The following is a 9,776-nucleotide window of genomic DNA, read 5'->3' on the forward strand; positions in this document are numbered from 1 at the left end:
GGGCTCCTAATTTGTAGGAGCCCTAGATGGCTATAAAAAGGGACAAGGGGCCGGCGCCCTAAGAGAATAGAATTCCTCCTCCTCCAAGCCGTGGCCTCCTCCTCTTCCTCCTTGGTCTTCAGCCGCAAGCAAGAAAGCAAGAAAGATCTCTTGGCGGTCCTCTTCTTCCTCCTTCGTTTGGGATCCAACGCAAGGGAAAGCAAAGGCTGCATCTAGCCTTTTGGATCTTCTCCCTTGATCCCTTCATCTTCTTCCTCCTCCCTCCAGCATTCAAAGGTTGATTGAAAGGGAGGTGATCAGCCATCAAAGTTATCTCTGCAAGGAAGCTAGCACCCCGGCGAGATAGAAAGCTTGGATCGGTTCCTGCTTCGTGTGGATACCCGTAGAGGCCGGGCACTTGAACGGCTTCAAGCGAACCTCCATCCAAAACCACGAACTCCAGTTTGCGGTGATCATCTACCCGCACAAGGTGAAGATCTGATCTTCTAATTAGATTAAAAGTTTTTAATCCTTATCTATCTACGAACGGTTTTTGAAACACGTTCATGCGATGAACGTTGATCCCGCTTATGCCGATTCCGCTACCATCTGATTTTGTTTTGAAATATCAGCGGCATGGGCGGGTTCTAACACAGGGGATGGGTGTTGTTGAATTTTTTGTGGATGATGGCTGAAATTGGTTGGACCCAAAGCTAATTTGGGTTAGGATGTGGGAGGAAGGAATTAGGCCTTTAGATCTGAAATCTAAAGGACTTCGTGATGATTGGACATTTAAGGGATTAGAGCTTTGGTATGATGAAGATTGGCGGGGTGGAAGAAGAAACAAAGAAAGGTGCTGCAGTTTTGATAGTAACATGATAACGATGAGCTGAATAAAAGAGTCTCACCTTTATCCTAAACCCAATGATTTTCCGGCGTCTCACTGAGGAAGAAAGGAACCTTTGGAGTCTTACCAAAGGAGGAAGAAGAAGCCTCACGCTTCTCAATCTTAAGAGTAATTGAAAACTAAAATTAATTCTGAATTTTATTCTTCAACCTTCCATTTATATAGAGTAAGAGGTTGGAAAAATAAAAACTCTTACAACCAGAATTTTCGGACTCCAACTAAATATGGACTCTTTTAAGTCAAATCAATCATTTGACGAAATTAACTGACGAAATCAATTCATAAAATCAGCTGACGAATCAACTGACGAAATCTACTAAACCAACTAAAGATATATGGACTAAGAGTCCAAATTAGCTAGGATTTTTTCAAACGATACATGGACTCAATAAACAAGACTCCAAACAATCTAGGACTTTTGGACTCAAAATAAACTATGACTCTTCAATGCCTTAGGACTCAATTGAATTAGGCATTGGAACGCTTGAACTCAATATAACTAGGTGCTGAAAATATTGGACCTATTGTGTTTCGGCCACTCCCAAGCGATGATCCAAATACGACGTACATCTAGGATGACTCGGGCTCCTGCTTCTGCATCAGTACGTACTGAATCGGACAATACGGGCCAGTTCAACATACCATAGAGTTAACCATCTTAGGACTAGGACAAAGAAAGTACCGAAATATTAATCATACATGTAACCTTTTCTAATATAGAGTCTTCGGTCTATATAAACCTAAACAGTATACCAAATGGGCTATCTTAAATCAATATAGTAGCAGTCTTATTTAACGATAAACTATATAGACTCACAACCTCCTTCCAACTATGTATCCAGTTCTTCTTCTTCTTCTTGTTCTTCTTTCATTTCTTTTTTGGTAAGCTTCCTAGTCCTTATTTATTCTATCAGAGTGTATCTTCAACTGGTAGGACCGAAATGGCTCCAAGAAAATTTTCCTAGCTCATAGAAAACAAGGTAAGAACCATATTAATGAATGCTCTGCCCTATGGTCTTTGCATCCCTGCTTCACTTAGCCACCAATCTTCTGCTTGTAATATCAATTACTTAGGTAATACATACCGCCACTTCAAAGAATCATATTTCTTGACACATTATTAATATTTTAGGACTTATCACTCCGAAGATGGCTAGATCTGAATAATTATCAAATTGGATGGAGCCCAAGACACAAAATCAGGAAACATGGGTCAAGTATGAAATGTTAATTTGAATCACTAGATTGAGCAATATGGCCAAACAAAATCGGACTGTATCTGATGTAATTACAGCACTAAACCTATTAATCGGAGTCAGAATTGGAATAGATTGAAATGAAAATTGAAAGTGGAATAGCTGATTTTGGAAGATCATTTTTTTTAAAAAAAATCAGTTTGTTAAATTAATCTGGTAGAATGGGATTTGAATATTAGAAGAGAACTCGGAATTTAGTTTTGTAGGATTAAGACATTTCCATTTCAGAGTGGAAATGGAAATGGGACTCCCTCAACCCAACGGCTGAAGTAGAAGCCACCCATTCTCATTCCCATTCCAAAGCGCAACCCCCTCCAACCAAACATGTATCACATCAGTACCATGGACACCAATAATGCTACTATCATGATAAATTACAATCCAAACCATTGCTAACCTGAAAAAATATCTGACAAGCAACCTGTATGCCTGCCTGCAGGTTATACAAGTTGATTTCGAGAGCCTTCCAGATTTCTTAACTTCACAGTTAACAACTAAGAACGAAGAGGCCTCACATCAACGTTAGCTATATCTTAATTACTCTTGCCACTTTATGCTAACTCACTCCATAAATGTTTCAAAGAAGGAAAAAAAATATGAATTTTATTTGGCCACAAATCTCAGTGTGAGCACAAACTTCCAAATTTCTTTCTACGATTGTTCAGATAAGGCACAGGGAATTCAGAGACTGAGAGAAGAGAGAGGTGATGCAGCAATGCCGAAGCCAAGAATTCCATTCAAGTGGATCTCGAACTTTTATAAAGCAGATGCTGCAGCAATGCCTATTGTTTGCAGCTGGGCAGGGAACATCATTATCCTCTCCACCCATTTCACCAACCTTCCACCAACTTTTAAATGCTAGTTTGGATTATTTTACAGCACAAGTGCCGAGCATGGACAGGGTGAAGGCTTTCACCATCACCATCCCCATTCACAGGCGGCATGAGTACGTAGGACATGCCCTCACTCTTAGGCAGGCCCAACTTGTGTTTTAGATTTGGTCCACAGAATAGTAGGAGGATGTTGTGGTTCATAAATTGGGCAGTCGTCGTCTTACATGCGTGCACGTCATGCCCATTGATCTACTGTTATGCATTAATAAAAGAATCAAGGATATCTCTTTCAAAGATATAAGCATTAAGGGCTTTTTTTTTTTGATATAAGCATTAAGGGAACCTTAATCTATGAAATATTCCATTTTTCCCCTGATGCAACGGAGGATTCATCCACCTGAACTATACATATGTAACCAATCTCATGGAGACTGCTCTGTAGATTACTGTGACAGAGATTCTTTCTGAATTTTAAGATATAGGGATAAATTACACTTACATTCAATAATTTGAAAAACCTATGCTTACGCTACTGAGGTTTATTTTTATTTAATATTTTAATATATAACTTAACATGACGTTGTCAAACTATTAACCTTAAATAGGGTTCAAGCGCCATATTAGAAAAAATTACAAAAATAACTAAAATAATCTTAAATGACCTAACAACAAACCAACGACATAAGAAAATGTGTGTATTCTCTTTTCCACTCAAGAGTAATTTTAACTATTTATATAAGGTAAATGATTTTGTTAATACCGTTACTTTAACTAGATGCAAGTGTAGATTTTGCAAACTATTGAATGTAAGTGTAATAAACGTGAATCTTAAAAAACTTTCTGACGTTTATTCCTTATTTTTTTTTATTCCCATGAATATATTTATAATAGACTGATATCACTACAACAATAAAGGGTTTTGGCGACTCTATATTGCCGACGCTACAAAAAAGCGTCGGCAAATTTTTTTCATGCAATGGTATCCGCCGACGCTTGATAAAAGCGTCGGTAAAAAAGGTTACGCAGGAAAAAAATACGACGACGCTTAAAAGCGTCGTCGGACTTCACTCCTCCCCTCCTTCAAACCCCATCGACCCCCTAACTCACGGCGACCGACCCTCTCCGTCCTCAGCCCTTTTCACCGACCTCAGCCAATCTTCTCCGACGAACGATCCCAAATCGTGTTCCTCCGCCGCATCTCCTTCCCCTTCTCCCCCTCTCCGTTGGCCAGGTTTGGGATCTTCTTCCCCTCTCCTTCCCCTATCATATTTCCATTCACCCCTCTCCGTTGGCCAGGTTTGGGATCTCCGACAAGACCGAGGCGACCGACGGCGACGACCCACCGCAACCACGGATCCACCCCGCCGCCGACTCTCGTCGCTGCCCAGAGGAGCTCTGGAGTCTGGACCCTCCCCCTTGTCGTCTCTCCCCTCATCTCATTCTCCCCACTGTCAGCCAAGGTTTCGATACGGTACGCTTCGCTCTTTCCCCTTCTGTTCTTCTCTTCATAGATCTGGGCCGCCGAACCCTGAATTTCCTTCGATTTTTTAGGGTTCTTGGCTGTTCTCTCCTGTTAGCGTGGTGGTGGGATTCGGTTGCATGTTTATTTGTCTGGCACCTTTTAGGAATTCATGATCTTTTTCATTTGCTTCTGCTTTAATTGGAAGGAAAGTTATGAGCTGTGTTTATGATCTGTTTAGGGTTCTTTTGGGGTCAAATTCGTGTTGGTGTTGCAGGATCCAAGTAAAATTAAATTGCTGATTTGCTGAGATTTTAGGGTCTCTTCTTCTCATCTTGAACGGTGTTCATTTCGATTTTGGTGAAGTTACAACTTCGCATGCTATTATGCTAGTTTTTTCAGAGGTTCTTGATGCATTAGAAGGGTTTTGAGCGAACCATATATCTATCTATCTATATATCAATTTTCAGGTTTTGGGCTGTTTTAGATGTGCATATAAGGAGAATTTCGAGGGGAAGTTGATATTATTAGTGGTTGGGTTAATTAGACGGCCGGAGGTGACCTCGAAACTAGGTTGGAGTAGAAGTTCTTACAGGTCCAGGGTTATGGATCGTCGTGTTAGAGAGTTGTCCGGCATGATGAATGGGTTGACGTATGGTGATTCTTGCTTCAGTCAGAACACCACAAATGGTTCTAGATTAGAACAGTTGCAGCCCTTCTTGTATCATAGTAGCCATATGAACTTCCCCCAAATGTTATCTGGTACCACCAACCCTATAAACCCAAATGACAATCCTTCATCTGCTCATCATCCAACTCCCGGGGGGGATAGCCCAGAAGATTGTGAGATCTTCTCGGATTTGTTTCTTGTTGGTGAATTTTTTGGATGTTTCTTGTTGGTGAATTTGTACAAATAACTCTTCGTGCTTAGTTATTGGTCTATTTGAAACTTCAGGGAGATCATATTCAAATTAAATTAGTTAGTTATTTGTAGAAAGAATTTTTAATTTGTGTTCTGTTTCTTAAATATTATTCTTTGTTTGTCATCATACATGGTCTACATGTTCTTTCCACTGTTTCTCTCAAAGTTTCATCTATTGACCATTGGCAGCTAATAATCTTTCATGGACTCATTGATGTTGTACTTGTTTTTCAATTGATTAGCTGTTTTTACAGGAAGTTCTTGCCAGCTTGCACTAACCAATTATGCATTCTTATTGGACAGAATAATTGTGCACATGACTCATGATGTTCAAGCTGATTCTTTGGATGTCATATAAATGAAGGATGCTCAGAACTTAGATTTTGATTTAAATTGGTGGTACAATGAATAGACCAAATACCCGCAACAAAAATAAGAGACAAAAGACTGAAGATAACAATGATCCTTCCTCTGAGATCCTGAGGTTTTTGGTTTCCTCTTCTACATATTGATTGCAATAATTATCTGTGAGCGTCTTTTCCGTTGCTAATGTTTTACCTTCTTTTCCCAGGAAGGTTCATTTAACTGGTGAAATCTCGAAAGGTGATATATGCCAGCTTTATTTGGTATGGAAGCCCAAATGTCATGGCTGCCGTGGAAACTCAAAAGATTCTCCTAATTGTTTTTGTGGGCTCATACCACCACCTAATGGAGCTAGGAAGAGTGGTTTATGGCAGAAGATGCCAGATATTATTCATTCTCTTGGTCCAAATCCTTGCAAGGACCTTCGTCCATCGATAGATACACCTGCAGGGTTGACTACATAAGTCGAATGCTCATGGAAGAGGACATAGATGAGAAGGTCAATAGCTATCAGGAAGAGGCGCCCACGAAATTTTTTTTTTAAAAAAAAAATATTTTAACGACGCTTTAAAGCGTCGTTAAAAGCACGAAATTTTTTTTAAAAAATAATATTAAGCGTCGTTAAAATAAAGAAATTTTTTTTAAAAAAATAATTGTCTAACGACGCTTTAAAGCGTCGTTAAAATCACATTTAACGACGCTTTAAAGCGTCGCTAAAAAGCGTCGCTAATTTCCGACGCTTTTGCAAGCGTCGGAAAACATTTTCTCCACTGTAGCATAGGCGACGCTTTGCCGACGCTTAAGAAAGCGTCGGGATGGTTTTTAGCGACGCTTAAAAGCGTCGTTAAAGGCCAAAAAAAGCGTCGCTAATGACCATTATTCTTGTAGTGTATAATTAATCCGAATTTACCAAAAACAAGACTTTCCATGAATAGCCTAGCGTTGATATTTCTTTTCATATTTTTGATGATCTCCAGGAGGTCTAGATATTGGCGATGCAAGAAGGGCAAGAGTGATACCAAGCTGTCCCAGCAAGATATTCCAAATAGATTTAGCAAAGCTACAATGCTATAAGAGGTGGTCTAATGTTCCATTGGGTTGAAGGCAACCCCCAAGTTCCTTCCCTGTTGAGGATAGCTCTTGTATTGTGCCTCTCTTTCAAACCAAGCAACAGAAAGATTCGGATCTTTCAAAGAGTGGAGGCAGATGAAGCCATGAGATCTGGTGAATCTGTAAAGAGAAGAAGTGGCAAATGATCCAGAATTATTGTCCCTTCATACTAATTGCTGATGGTGCCAATGGATGGGCTAAGGGTCTCAAAGGATCCAAAGATTCAAGTTTATGGACCACTTTGGGCTAAAAGGGTGACCAAACTGTGATGGGCATTTGGTTTGGGCCGTCAAGGACCCTGCTCTTTCTGAATTTAATGGTCTAATTATGCCTTAACATGGGTTTGACGTAAGAGAAATTATACCCTATACCGCATGCACCATATGGCCGTGCACTATACTAATCATCTTGTCTCTTTCCTATGGACCCTATTCAATCGTGTTATCTTGGTAATTGGATATAGAAAAGAGATAAGCTAATTGGCGTGTGCATAGCCACGTTGGTGCACGTGGTGTAGGATATAATTTGCTCTGATATAGGGTGCTAATTGCTAAATAAAATAGAACCCTAGATTTGGAAGGCATAGGCAGGATCCTGAGTTGATGAGAATGATTGGTTTTAGCCAAGCCAAGTTTAGGTTTGACGTACATAGCAACATCATGCTACTACCCTGATGTATTGCATCCACCAGTTCATGCACTGGCTCAAATTCCTGAAACATATTACTCCTCACTTTCATTCAATCTAGCTGCAAAGCCGCCCACAACCTTGTTCATAGTCTTGCCACTTATGTCAGTTGATGATCGATAAAATATCGTCCTAATTATTCCAAATCAAGAAAGAATTTGGCCACCTAAACCTAAAGTTTATCTGACGACCAAGTTTTCAAAACCGAAACGCAAGTTAGCTTGGCTTGGGCTAATGTCAGTTTGAGTTAGATTGTTTTTCCACAAGATTTACATGTTTAGGCTAATTGGAGCTCGGTTTGGGTTGCATTGGGAGCTTATTATAAAGTACATGTTATTCATCAACGCAGGCTACCGAATTTGAATTGGGGTTCCATCCATTTTAATCTTTAGCTAGAGGCTTTTATAGGAGCCATTTTGAATCAAAGTCAGTTCCCTGACATATACAAGCCAAGCGCAGAACCTAATACATAGCAATAAAGGGACCATGCAAGCTATACCAAGATCTAGGATTGATTTAGGGATAGGGATGCAAATGGATTGAATTAGGTTTGGTTGTGGCTGACCAGAGTCAATATTGGCACATATGGTACAGCAACTCCTGGTAAATGTACAAGTTTTTGACTGGGGACCATCAGAACCGAGCAGCCAATGCTATTCCTGTCTACTTACAGCAGTTAAAGTGGCTGTGGACTCGGTGGTTATCTCCAGGAGAAACACGAAAACTTTTATCGTGGAGTGTTTGTTAGGTAAGGGAATGGAATCCATCTACAGGGACGCACATACACAAGTGAAAGCAACTTCCACCTTGTTGTTTTGCCCAGTACCGTGGCCATCAGAATATTACTGTCTGGACTCGAGGCTTTTGCCTATGAGAAATGAAAGACCTCCAAACAAAAGTATCATCCAAAAAAAAAAAAAAAAAAATCCAAACAAACAAGTCCAGCAACATCAACAGCAATAACTGCAAACAGTTTCGGTTCTCTTTTACCTAACATGTCGATCGGCATTGTGGGGATCCGTACGGATGTATGTTTAGTCTCACATCAGTTATTCGCTGAAAAAATTTTGAATACTTGTACAAGACTAAAAAATCAAAAAAAATACCTTCTAGCTAGCCATTTTGGATGAGGCCATGGGTTGTTGTAAATAGTATTAGAACAGACCCAGCCATGGTCCATGTAGAGTAAGATTAGCCACGAGCAGATCGTAGTACTTGTGATTAAATTTTAAATGAATTTGGACTCTAAACCTGACAAGTACGTCGGAGCTTGAATGAGATAAGTATGTAAAGATTCGTGAGGACGTGATTTAGTTCCATATTGGTTATACGCCGGAGAGATCAAGTCAATAATCTATATTAATCAGTTAATATGCATGTAAAAGATTTAACTATTCTCTTGTCTCTATCACTGGAACACTAAGGTGGGACTCTTGCATGCCATTAATATAGGAGTGGCAATTAGGTCGAGTTAGACTAGATATAAGTAAGGTCAGATATAAAATAGACCAAAATTTGTTGGTTAAATAGATAAAAAAATAGATTTGAAATTGACTATTTTATTAAATAAGTAACCTAACACGACCTACAATGAGTTAAGCATTGCTATCTCTACATAGATATCGGTGGCATTTATTAGTCTCCAAACGTTTCTCCCATAGGATCAATTGGTCTTAATAAGTGTGGAGTCTATAGATGGTGGGTTTGGCAAATAAGCCCCAAGCGTACCAAAACAAATTGCAACTTAATACAATCACGAGCAGTATGACATCCAATGTTGCAGTGCCAGCATTTCCAATTTGTATGCAAGAAGACTGCAATGGATTAGGATCAGACAAGTGAGGCATGTGATGGGTTGCAATGCAAAGAACACTCATCAATGTCATGAAATAAATAGGAGAGAGAAGAACGGTCTCAAGGCATGGCTTACTATTAATTGCTCTTTGTAAGTTTTCCGAACTAGGATGATATATTACTAGGCTTTCATTCTATGATGTAATACATATACAGAGTCCAAGTGGTATATGTAGGGCTCGTTTGGTTCGCAGGAAAAGGAGGGGGGAAAGTGTGGTCAACGGGAAAGTAATGAAATGCCTCTTGTTTGGTTGGAGTTTTCAAAGGAGAGAGATGGGAAAGTTGTATTTCCATGGGAATATGATTCCCACATTTCATAGGAAAGTCTTTCCCATGAGAAACATGGGAAAGTTACTTTCCCATGAGGTGGGAATCACTCCTTTTTTATTTTTTCCCAAAAAGACCC

General features: G+C 39.7%; 1 long non-coding RNA gene across 2 annotated transcripts; it reads left to right on the forward strand.

The window, feature by feature from the left end:
* Positions 1-4,069: 4,069 nt before the first annotated feature.
* LOC148714624 (uncharacterized) lies at positions 4,070-7,180 on the forward strand. 2 transcript variants are annotated; one of them, XR_015975205.2, is made up of 5 exons: positions 4,070-4,206; positions 4,272-4,446; positions 5,660-5,840; positions 5,928-6,218; positions 6,697-7,180. It is a non-coding gene; the product is annotated as an uncharacterized LOC148714624 (long non-coding RNA). The 2 variants fall into 2 exon arrangements; XR_016399198.1 differs by having other exon boundaries at positions 5,928-7,180.
* Positions 7,181-9,776: the final 2,596 nt, after the last annotated feature.

Source organism: Phoenix dactylifera, chromosome 2 (genome assembly GCF_051530095.1).
Source record: "Phoenix dactylifera cultivar Ajwa chromosome 2, Ajwa_hap1_PhDact_Kaust_v1.1, whole genome shotgun sequence".
Classification (NCBI taxonomy): Eukaryota; Viridiplantae; Streptophyta; class Magnoliopsida; order Arecales; family Arecaceae; genus Phoenix; species Phoenix dactylifera.